General features: G+C 47.9%; 1 long non-coding RNA gene across 1 annotated transcript; it reads left to right on the top strand.

Annotated features, from left to right (window-relative positions):
- The first annotated feature begins 1064 nt into the window (after positions 1–1064).
- On the top strand, positions 1065–8239 carry LOC126546286 (uncharacterized). The gene is made up of 3 exons (XR_011892177.1): positions 1065–1194; positions 1843–2080; positions 7903–8239. It is a non-coding gene; the product is annotated as an uncharacterized lncRNA (long non-coding RNA).
- Positions 8240–11921: the final 3682 nt, after the last annotated feature.

The raw sequence follows: 11921 nt of genomic DNA on the forward strand, positions 1-11921 counted from the left end.
GGTGAAGTGTCTGCAGCCCTAAAGCTTTTGACTAATAGCCTAGGGCTAATGGCGAAAAGGCGTCGAACCAGAAATAACTATTTTTCTTTTGTTCGGTCAAATTATGCATAATCAGTGTGTACACGTCATATCAGATGGAGAGCTATTGCGGTTTTCATGACGTCGCGTAACAGACAGGTGAAGGGGGGGGGAGGAGGGGGGTTAAAAAAGTTTTTGACCGATCGCGGAGTGCTGATTTCAGAATTGGAATAGAAAAGTTTGGAATAGTTTTACGTTATAGCGCCCCGGTATTCGCACGCCCCTAGAAATCTTCGTCATGCAGGAAACACAGCTCGTAGCATTGGCAACAAGCAGACCGTGTGCATGACCTGAAATGCACGCAAAGTTATACTCGCCACACCCGAAGACAATGTGAAAATGCATTTCATTTGCTACTCAGTGCGCTAACGAACGCATGTAAATGAGCAAATCAAATCTTCATTTTCTTTCCCCCCTATTGGCGTGTCGCGGTGCGTACGTGCGTACCGGATTCTGCAATCCAAGGCTCCACAAGAAGTTGAAGTATTCTGGACTTGTTGAACAACAGACATTTCCCACCATACACAAACAACGAAACAGTTCTCCGCAGCTGTTTTCTCCCCTTCGTGGTGTTGGCGTCCCGAGATCGCACCAATCGCTGCGATCGATGCGACGTTCGACCAACCAACTTAGAGGTAACGCGTTGCAGACCATCTGCGACGAGTGCGATTTCGATTTCCCTCGCATGCGACGGAAACTGCAATTCCGGTGCCACGAAAAGTGCGGCATTTGAAACGGCCTTTGCTACTACGTTCCTCAGGCATATCCCCCCGTGGTAGCTGTGCGCGATCTTTCTTCTTCACCATTCGTATAACTCGATGTAAGGGAGCAGAAGACACAAAGGAAACCTTGCAGCAACAGAGCCTGTCAGTAGATGGTAACACACCATGCAGTCTCAATTCTCAGCCAGTCGCTTTTCTCATCAAGAATGTGGCCCTCATCTTGTACATAACTGTGTCGATTGGCGTGCCTTTTACCGCAGGTAACCCAACCAGGGTCAGGGCCCGTTGTCACCCGACACACTTTAGTGACGTTCCACTACAACGCCTATGTCAAATGTAGCTGGACCGAGCGGATAGATTCAACGTGGATGCGAAACACTCCCCACCGCTGCAAGTGAGTGTCCCAGACCAGACGGTAACGATGCCTTCCAGTGGGCGCGCAGGAGATCGGCCATGTTCTGTAGAAGTGAACTGGCGCTTGTCTCCGCTGCACCATGGAAACTAGCGTCATCCCTCGTGGGGGCACACTGCAGGACGTTATGGCTGTTCCTGTTCGCCCATTGCGAAGACGCACAAGAGAGAATGTTGCCAATGGATCTTACTCCCGGCCGCCATGCGCATGCTGTTTCATCGCCAGAGAATGGCAACCGATGAACCAGCATATAGTTATCTGGTGCCAACTACTCAAATTGCGCTTCCCTCAATCCTTGGATTGGCTGAAAATATAATTTGCTTTTACATTTCTTTTTTTTTTTTTTTTTTTTTTTTTTTAATAGAGTAACTGTTCTTGTTCACTTACCTCGGTTTCTCTTGACGATGCTAATATTGTGCAGTATGCAGGTGCAATTCCGACTGCTACAAATTTTTTTTCAACGCACAAATGAGCATTTAGTGTATTCGCCGTGAAATATATAGTATGTTGTACTGCAACACAATACAGCACTTTCGCTACGCGTAAAGGCACTTATCATATGATAAAAACAAAATCAAGTAAAATGCTTCAACATACTGCCTAAAGAGGAGTGTTTCCTCCGCAACGCAGCCTGAAAGAACTAGGAGTACTGGGGCTGCAGATCGCTGTACGGAGCATGCGACGGAGCGAAGGATGTTACGTGAAGATCGCGGCGGGGTATGGATTCGGAGCCCAGGGGTGCCTCCCTCGCATCCCGCCGAACGCAACACTCGTTTATGAGATCGCTTTGGTAGACTTCACCGAGACGGAGGACGACGGCGGCGCGGTCATCGACTCCCGACTAATGCCTACCAACACACTCTTTGGGGTGAGTCGACAGCTTGCTGTCGCGTTGTATGGCGCCGGTTGCTTGGTAGTGCCGTCTTCATGGAGTGTAGAAATGGTGTTGACCAAATCGTGCACGGTACTACGACTAATTCCTGAGTATGAAAGGACCCGCCGCGGTTGCTCAGTGGCTATGGTGTTGGGCTGCTGAGCACGAGGTCGCGGGATCGGATCCCGGCCACGGCGGCCGCATTTCGATGGGGGCGAAATGCGAAAACACCCGTGTACTTAGATTTAGGTGCACGTTAAAGAACCCCAGGTGGTCGAAATTTCCGGAGTCCTCCACTACGGCGTGCCTCATAATCAGAAAGTGGTTTTGGCACGTAAAACCCCATATATTAATTAATTGAGTATGAAAGGCACATTAATGCTTGGAGTAGCGTCTTAACGTCTCCGCGTTAATTCACGGAGTAGCGAGAAACTGCGCGCAGTACTGCTAGAGATGTCGACGCGTCAGTTCGAAAAAGCCCTCGTCATGCATCCCTCACGCCAATTTGTGATTTCATTGTGCTCCGTCAAATGTGAGCCGTAGTGCGGCGTAGGCCCTATTCACAATAGTCTGTCTGCAGAGCCAGCGCACGTCAGAAACGCGATGCACGCCACAGTCACGTATCCGTGCCTTGATCGGGTTTCGTGTTGAGGTATACGCCCTTTACCTGAGGCGCTAATACACCTATGGAGTTCCTTCGCTATGCTCGCTGGGGAGCATGCGGCATGAAAAAATAGATGTAGTGCTGCCAGACAACGGCCTCAGAAGAGCACCTGAGATTGTAACAAAGCGGGTGGTGCAGGACAATCAAGGCAGCACGCAAAGTGCAACGGGGAAATCGAAAATCTGGAACGAGCGTGGCCAAAGGCCAAGGAGGCCAAAGCGTACCGGGGCTTTGTTCGCATGGCGAACAGCTGAACGGTCCAGGTTCCTGCTTTGGTGCCCCCTCGCTTTTTATTGGTGCCTTGGAGGCGCCACCAGAGTGTCCTAAATAGTGGCGCGTCGCTTACGCATCGTACTTACGCAAATGCGAATGAGCGCGCGCTTTGTGGCGCGTACATGACTTCTTTAGACGAAGACTCTTCCCTAAGGCGCCGATACGCGGCTGCAGTAGGCTTTCCATCCCTCCCGTGCGGCTGCACTACAGTCGCCGCCTCTACTCAAAACAGGTTGACAATTACGCGCTATCCCGTCCGTACAACGCCACGTAGAATATCTATATATATGCAATCCCAGCCTAAGATCACTAGTGGGAGCCGTTGCTCAAGCGCTGCTTGCACAGCCCAGCATGGCGTCGCCTCTTTCTTTTTTTTTTTAAACACCGTGCGCATTGCACTCGAAAATGTGGTGACATAGTCGCATTAGCCCGCATTGCCGATAGGTGCTGTGTCCTTTTGACGGCCTTCAGCGACGGCTTCTGCTTTCCTTCCGACGCAGATCTGTTTTCGGAAATAACGCAACGGCAACCGTATGTACGCGGCCGGCAACGTCTCCGCTGCGGAAAGTTGCTACGTGGCCGCCGCAAAGTTCCTGGAGTCGGCGCCGGTTCCGACTAATAATAAGAACAACAACAAAAGGCGCAGGCTGCTCGTTAAGCTTTATTCAAATCGAGTACAGTGCGCCTTGCGCATGCACAATCCCAAGCTGGTACGTACGGGTTGACATGTGCTTGCCAAGCGGGCCGCGCGATTCATCCAAACGGGCTGATACAGTTAGTGGCAGAGCTGGCGCTTTATCTGGCGCGCCCCTCCCACGACAGCGCGGCGCCTTGGTGTTAAGAGAGCGTCCGCTAAGTGGTGGTTGATGCGTCGTGGAAAAAGTACGCGCTCACAAACTCCTGCGGAGCGTGTTTGAGGGCGCTGCTTTTTGATGCGCGCGGACGGTTAGTCGCGGGATATTTTTTTTTTTTCATTTTTCTCGGGCTGCTATCAGGCGGAAAAAATGAACGGACAAAAAGTAAATGGCTGAAGACATAAGCAGTTTTAAGTTTCTTTCAATTTTCTACAAATTATTCATTGATAGCATGGTATTCAGAGCAGTAGTTAAATATTAGATAAATGCAATTTATTAATGAATTGAATGGCATCGAAAAAAATTTCTTGGCGGCTGCTCTACTCGAATGTGAACAATATGAACTTAGTCAAAAACGCGATGCATAATAGCTTTGACGTCCTGCATACATATGAGGATTTCGTGCTTATCGCGCTGACGCAACTCGGCGCGAGGCGACGCCTCATTGACGAGGCCCGAGCCGGCGTCGCCAATGTTTGCGGGCTGCAAATGCTGCTCAGGTGCATCGGTTCCCGCGTTGGATAAAGAAGGAACGCAGCTTGCGGATCATGGCACTGTGCCAACGCGTGGTGATCGGGTTACGCGGTGCTAGTTCGCGGGGAGAAATTTATTTGATCTATACCGTGTGAATCCCGCTCGATGACCCTTTGAATACCTCTAAGGTCCTCCCCAACCTCGTTCAGGCCGTCGTGACCTCCCGGCGTGCCCTGCTGCTGGACCCAACAAACGTCAAGGCGCTTTACCGATACGCTGTGGGACTGCGCATGCTTGGCGAGTACAAGGAGGCACATCATGTGCAGCGCCGTTTGCTCGCTCTGAAGCCGCAGTCTGTGCACGTCAAGAAAGAGCTCCTGTGGCTGGAGGGCCTTGTCGAACTGGAGCGAGACTACAAAGACCCGTACGAGTGCGCATGCACTCTATTCAAGCGCTTATGCGTGCGCGCGCACTCCGTGTGCTAACCACCACTTAGCGGCTGAAGTGAAGCTCTCGGAAGTGTGAGTGAGTGAGTGAGTGAGTGCGGTGGGCGGGCGAGATTATATTACCCTGTTTCGCTCCATATATATCATTTGTTGATATTAAAGAAACAAATTATGAACTATATTAAGAAAGAACGTTAAACAAAAAATTTATTTCGACGTTTCGGTCGGGGACCGCGCTATATATAATATCAATTGCGAATTACTATATGGCATTGAGAAAGAGAGGCATCATCGACAGTTGTTTTTCTATTCAACTGACGTATACCTGATTCACTGACGGTGAATTCGGGGCCGGTAAAATATTTTAATTCGTTTCCTGAAATCGCATAAAATCTACATAGGATGCAGGTATAAAAGGCAACGAATACCTGACAGAGGTCCCTGATCCCGCATAGCAGTAGCAGCAGTACAATGAATAAAAAAATACAGAATTTCCACAAACATTCTTAATTGAACAATGAAGTCGCAGTTTCACCTTGAAAGGCGGAGCATTGATTGAGACAGCAAATTATTAGACAGCTATAGGCTGTAATCTGAGTTGTTCTATCAGCTATATAAACTGCTGTAAATATGCGCTTACTAACTAAATTAACAACGACAGTGTCACGGGCGCACAGGCAAACACGAACACACGTCACTGGATGACCGCGGACACTCGCTCTCAGAACGCTGGTGTGATGATCGGCAGCAGCATCGAGTGAATTCCCTTTCGGGTTGCCTCTCGCTTCAAAGCGTAATAGGCGCGCGAGAATACAGCGCAAATGAAGCCACCATCTCTGTTCGGCTAGCCTTCGAACCCAGCTCAGATTACCTGCAACAGGCGCGGCCGGTGTAGAAGCGGAGATGCCTGCTACCCTGGCTCTCACCCCCCGCCCCCCCGCTCCCCTTCCAGCGCGCGCAGATGTCCCCGCTTCCTCTCCTTGCTCACGCAAAAAGCCGCCGAGCACCCTCCCCGCCTTCCTGACTTGCGCGCGCGAGAATACGTGGTCGCACCAAGCCACCATCCTTATCGGCTCAACCTCGCATGCTTTCCCTCGTACCTACAGCGCACGGCGCGCCGCCGCGATCTTATCGCACTTGTACTTCATACGGAACCTCACAGCGATGACAACAATTCTCCTGGAGTGTCCGTATAATTGCTCTCGTAATAAAATAATTGGCGTTTTAACTATTCAGCACAAATTTTATAGCGATGCCTTTTTCCTGTCCTATTCCTTTTTTTTTTTTTTTCGCCAGTGGTCAGAGCGACGCTCCGTTCGCTTTAGATCAGTGATCAGCTATCCATGAACTGTGGACAAACGTGACTAATTAAGCGTGAGCCGGAAATAATTAGCACGCAATTAAGTTGCTCAAGCATCGCAGTCAGAAGTTCCTTATGATTTTTCCTAACTTCTCAATTGATACCTTGACAATGTGACACTAGTGATCCCGTTAGATTACTATAATTTAGATTTGGTTATGCTAGGTTAGGGTGAATTTATTGTCAACAAAAAGTTACTAGCGGCAACTTCAGTCAACAGTAAAAGATATGTACTTAGTTTCCTTCGCGTAATGATCCATCTTTTTTATTTTTTTATGTTAATGCATGGCAGCTAGGACATTCTGTGTATATTGGCCCACTGTCATGACGGTGAAGAATGAGACACTGTCAAAGACGTGACATCAGTATCGCCCAAATTGTGAAGCATCGATTGCGATAGCAAATTTGTACACATACGACAACAATACAAAGTAAGGATAGTAATTTTATGGGCCGTATCGACTCGTGAATTTTCGCTTACTAAATTAACAAGAATGCTGTCGCGCGCGCGCAGACAAACAGAAGCACCTCATTCGGTAAGCGCTGATATTCGCTGTCAAAACGCTGGTGTGAGGAAGAGCAGCAGCGAGCGAGTTGTCCTTTGCGCTGCCTCTCGCTTCAACGTGACCTATGCGGCGAGAACACAGCACAGACGAAGCTATTAGCCCTCGGCGCACCTATAGACTCTGCACTCACGGCAGATCGCTTTCAAGATAGAGCCCACGCGGCCACACTCAGCCGCGCCATACGCAGCCGCCGCCGGAGTAGAACTCTCCCCCCCCCCCCCTCCTGGTGCCTTGCGCGCGGTGGGAAACTGCGCGCTCCTCGCCTTCCTTCCTTGCTCGCGCGAGATCAAGCCACCACCCTCGGCCCACCCTCGCGATCTATCTCTACATCTACAGCATAGGCGCGCGGCAACGATGTTATTGCACTTGGACTTTCTGCGGGACATCACGACGATGGCGACGGCAAAAATGCGCCTGGACTGTCCATATAATTGCTATCGCAATAAAAGCGAACGCTTTATTGGGTGCCCCTGATTGCTCACAAAAACAAGCAACACTCGGAGCAAAACGAAACGGCGAGCACGTAATTGTGGGAATCTGATCTACGGCTCAGACGCGTCGGCTCTTTATGCGTGATTCATCATACATTCCAGCGTAATCGCTGGTGCACGCGTACGTTCTAGAAAGCACACCGCTATTCGAGTAGTTCATGAAATGTGATAGACAAGGCTCCCGTGTTACAGAATTCGAGATAGTTCCGATACATGAAGACGCCTCCTGCGTTGAGCGATGAGGTTGTAACAGTTGTAAACGGGTGAAAAACTGCCGCTGGAAAACGATTAACACGCGTGTCATTCTGCATCTATTACCATGTTTTGTAGGGACCAACAAAAAGCAGCATGCACGCGAGGCATTCTCTTAACGGAGTCTACTTGTGTGGGACAAAATTTTTTCTGCACTCTTTTGCTTTATATATTCAGTAGTGTTTTATGCCTTCACTGAAGGTAAAGCAGCCTATAGTACAGCCCACGCCACGCAGCGCCACGGTTGTCAAGGTGAACTAACAGGTACAGGCAGCGGCTCGATATGATGGGAAGCTGATGAAAGTTGTGCAGATTGCTCCGAACTCTATTTTTCTGCCACGTTTACTTTACGTTTTGCTCCATAGTGCGAGCGTTCGTCGTATATTGACCTTGGTCTCTTGGTCCTGTCCATGTGCCTCACATGTCTCAACAACAGGACTTCGGACGAACTGCATTTGGAAGAGGCGTTTCAGCGCTTGTCCATCGAACAGGCCGTGGAACCGGTCACCAGGAGCCTGATTCGACAGACCTTGGAAGAGCTCACTACGGCAGAGCCGGGCACCGCACTGTCTTTCGTAAATATCTTCAGCCGAGAAGACTTCGCTTACATCAAAATGGTGTGTTGGGACCTAAGGTTTCCGTGCTACGACGTCCAGGGAGGCGCGCCGCCCTTAGTTGTGAGCTCGCTCCCCCCTTTGCACAGCCGGATTTGTGTACCACAGGCACCGGCTCCACCAGCAGTACATGGCAGCCGTGGTGAGTCTAAATAAAACCTGCCGCCAAAAAGTGTCGTTTGTGTCCCCACGCGTATACTGAACGCTAATGTCATGGAGAAATAGTGAAGCATTTCAGTATGTAACTCCAACTTAACCAGAAGAAAGGGGGTTAACCGAGGGGCCCGATTTTTATTAGTCATATCATAAAAAGCCAACAAACATTGACACCAAGGACAACATAAGGGAAATTACTTGTGCTTAATAAATGAAATGAAGAAGCGATAAACTAATGCAAATTGAAGTGGATGAAAAAACAACTTGCCGCAGGAGGGAACCGAACCCACAACCTTCTCGTTGATTACATAACGAGGGTCTCGAATCTGGCAACATTGATGCCTTCAGGTAGCATATGTGGGTTTATTGACCAGTTGCCTTCACCCCAAAAAAAGATCACATTCTCATGACGCCTGTGGCAAAAAGGACGTTCCACGCCAGCCGCCAAGGTCTGTGAGTGGTGGCGCTGGCTAACACTCCCAGGGTTCTACTAGGACACATAAATACCCAAGAAAGTGGATGGGCAAACGACGCCGCGGTAGCTCAATTGGTGGAGCATCGCACGCGAAATGCGAAGGTTGTGGGTTCGGTTCCCACCTGCGGCAAGTTGTTTTTTCATGCACATTAATTTCCATTCATTTATCGTTTCTTTATTTCATTTACTAAAGCACAAGTAATTTCCCCTATGTTGTCCTTGGTGTCAATGTTTGTTGGCTTCTTATGATATGACTAATAAGAATCGGGCCCCTCGGTTAACCTCCTTTCTTCTCGTTTATTACATAACGAGGGTCTCGAATCCGGCAACATTGATGCCTTCAGGTAGCATGTGTGGGTTTATTGACCAGTTGCCTTCACCCAAAAAGATCACGTTCTCGTGACGCCTGCGGCAAAAAGGACGTTCCACGTCCGCCGTCAAGGTCTGTGAGTGGTGGCGCTGGCTAACGCTCCCAGGGTTCTACTAGGGCACATAAATACCCAAGAATGTAGATGGGGAAACGGCGCCGCTGTAGCTCAATTGGTAAAGCATCGCACGCGAAATGCGAAGGTTGTGGGATCGGTTCCCACTTGCGTCAAGTTGTTTTTTCATGCACTTTAATTTGCATTAGTTTATCGTTTCTTTATTTCCTTTATTAAGCACAAGTAATTTCCCCTATGTTGTCCTTAGTGTCAATGTTTGTTGGCTTCTTATGATATGTCCAACTTAACCAGAGGGATAACAAACCAATTGACGATCACGTTCGAGGATGCACGCCACCCTGCTTGGTTAAATTAGCAGGGGGTTAAATTCGATGTTTCGAATACGAATGGAATTTGGTGCACCAGCTATTCGTATTGGAAAATTAGCTATTCTGTATTTTCGAATATAGAAACCAAATATTTCGCAACAATGGACTATTAGAAGTCGGGTTACAGAGCTCCGCCTGCTAAGACATCGCCACCTCTATTTTTCTGGCTAAGCAAAGTTTCACGAATGACCAAAACTGAAGCGAAGGGGGGAGTTTTTGAAGCAATGCCGAAAAGAGTTGAGTAATGCAAGTTTTGTGTTTGGTTTCGCGTTGGACGTCTATAGACTACCGGCGAGATTTGTTTGTTGCCGGCAATGTACTGTTTCTCGCAGTGTATAGTCATGTAGTTTTATTATTTTCTTTCTTCAGCTATACAACCAGTGCAGTTTTCTTTGAAACGTGTCATTTTACGTGTCTACGGCACAGAAGTCCTTCGGCAGTTTTTCTTTTCTTTTCCCACAACTACTTCAACCACCACTTATTTAGCGTTCTCGAGAAGCGTTCATTTTGACAGGCTATTCATGGAGTCCTGTTACTGACGATTAGTCATCTTCTGATAAAAGTTAATTCTAAATGACCGTGATAGTTGGCTGTTCTTTTTTCACTAGTCTGTACAAGCATGGTACACAACTATACTGAAATAAGCATTTCTGCTCCAAATATATGCGGCTGCGTTCTCCTCGATTCGGTGTTCGATACTTACTATTCGTATTATAGGACACCTTTATATTCGCCCATGTCTAGTTATAATAGAATGAAGCAAGAATTCGCCATTAGGTTACGTCAGTGTAGCTCGCTCTGGCTAGAGCGACTTGTCCATCTCGCCGCTTTCCGGCTGACCCTGTAGGTGCACCCCTCCGGGTGAGTGGAGGACGTGCGTTCGCAGAGAAGGCGGTACATGCCTTCTGTGTAGAAAAGTCACACACGGGCATATCGCTCTCTGCAAGCCGATTTGATGAAACATAGCAGAAGGGCACGGGACCAAAGAACCTAACTTAACCTATACCAACATTATTTGACGCTTTGTCAAGGGTACTAGTAAAATATACCTACAAGGAAGTCAGCTACAGCGGTTTGGCATAATGGAGATCAATCCGCTTCGACGATTTTCATCATCATCGGCAGCAGCCTATTTTACTAACAATTATTCAAACCCAAACTGGGTGTACTGATGCGCTGATTGGTCGGTTTGCCTCTGTATGGTTTATGTGCACTATGGAGGATCCGACTATTTTTTTAAGGGATGAAAATAAAGAAAGGAAAATAACAAATACGTAAGAATTTAGCAAGAAAATCGTACTGAATTTTCTCAATATTTTCTCAAAGGCTGCGCAGTCATCCCTGAGGCAATGTTTGTCTTTGACAGTGCCCGCGACAATTCTGTCTTGGGATTCTCTGATAGAGGAGGACAATATCAGATTCGCTATTTAAAAGTTTCGAATGTTCGCACACCCCTAGTTGTGTATATACCGCCAAGTACTGGATGTTCTTGAAAAGATAGCGCTGTCTGCTGTGCGATGCGTCGTGGTAAGCGAGTTCAGAGGATAGGATGAATCACTGGTCTGCTGTTTCACTCGTTGGTCTTATTTTTCGGCTGTTAGTGCATTATGGGCACGTTGGAGTACATTTTCCGTCATGAAATTGTATTTGCTCAGGCTTGAACGTTAAAATGATAAAATAAACTGCCACGGTTACAAGATTTCATCGCATAAGTCCAAGCACACAAACACTTATACAAAAGGAATCTCAGCACCTCAAGTTGTGTTTATAAACCCACATGAAACATTACATTAGAAAGATAAATAAGAAATAGGTCGATTAAAAAGAGATTCTGAAGCTTACACTTTCCAATCCTTTACTTCGCAATCAAGTTCATACACGCCACATACGATACCACGTCTATTAAGAATGCTCCACACACATGCTACATACTATGTAATCCGTACCACAACAATCAATATGTGAGCTGGTCCAAAATATTGCTACGTTAATGAAACACTGTTCACATAGTTCAGTGCACAGTCTATTTTCTGCGATGTGAACGCGCACACCTCATAATCGCTGCTGCTGGTCAAGAAGCCGACTCTGGTACCCTTTCTCTTCCGCGTGTATATCACTATTAACTAGAGCGCCCAAGGCGTTGGTGCTGGCGTCGCACATGATTGATGTCCCACGCGATCCTCTGGCGTTGCATGTCGTTTTGACGTGCGTGGTCATTCAAGACGGACGCCTCCTGTCCGTGTGGCCGGAACCAGGATGGTTAGACCAAATCTAAAATTGCATTATTACAACATTAACGTGTGGCTAGCGCAACAAGCAAGTACACACAATACATTCAAAACGGTACTCCGAAATAAAGACAAAATAAGCAGAACGCGTCACTCGTCGGGCAGCGAAAT

Source organism: Dermacentor andersoni, chromosome 1 (genome assembly GCF_023375885.2).
Source record: "Dermacentor andersoni chromosome 1, qqDerAnde1_hic_scaffold, whole genome shotgun sequence".
In the NCBI taxonomy this organism is placed as follows: Eukaryota; Metazoa; Arthropoda; class Arachnida; order Ixodida; family Ixodidae; genus Dermacentor; species Dermacentor andersoni.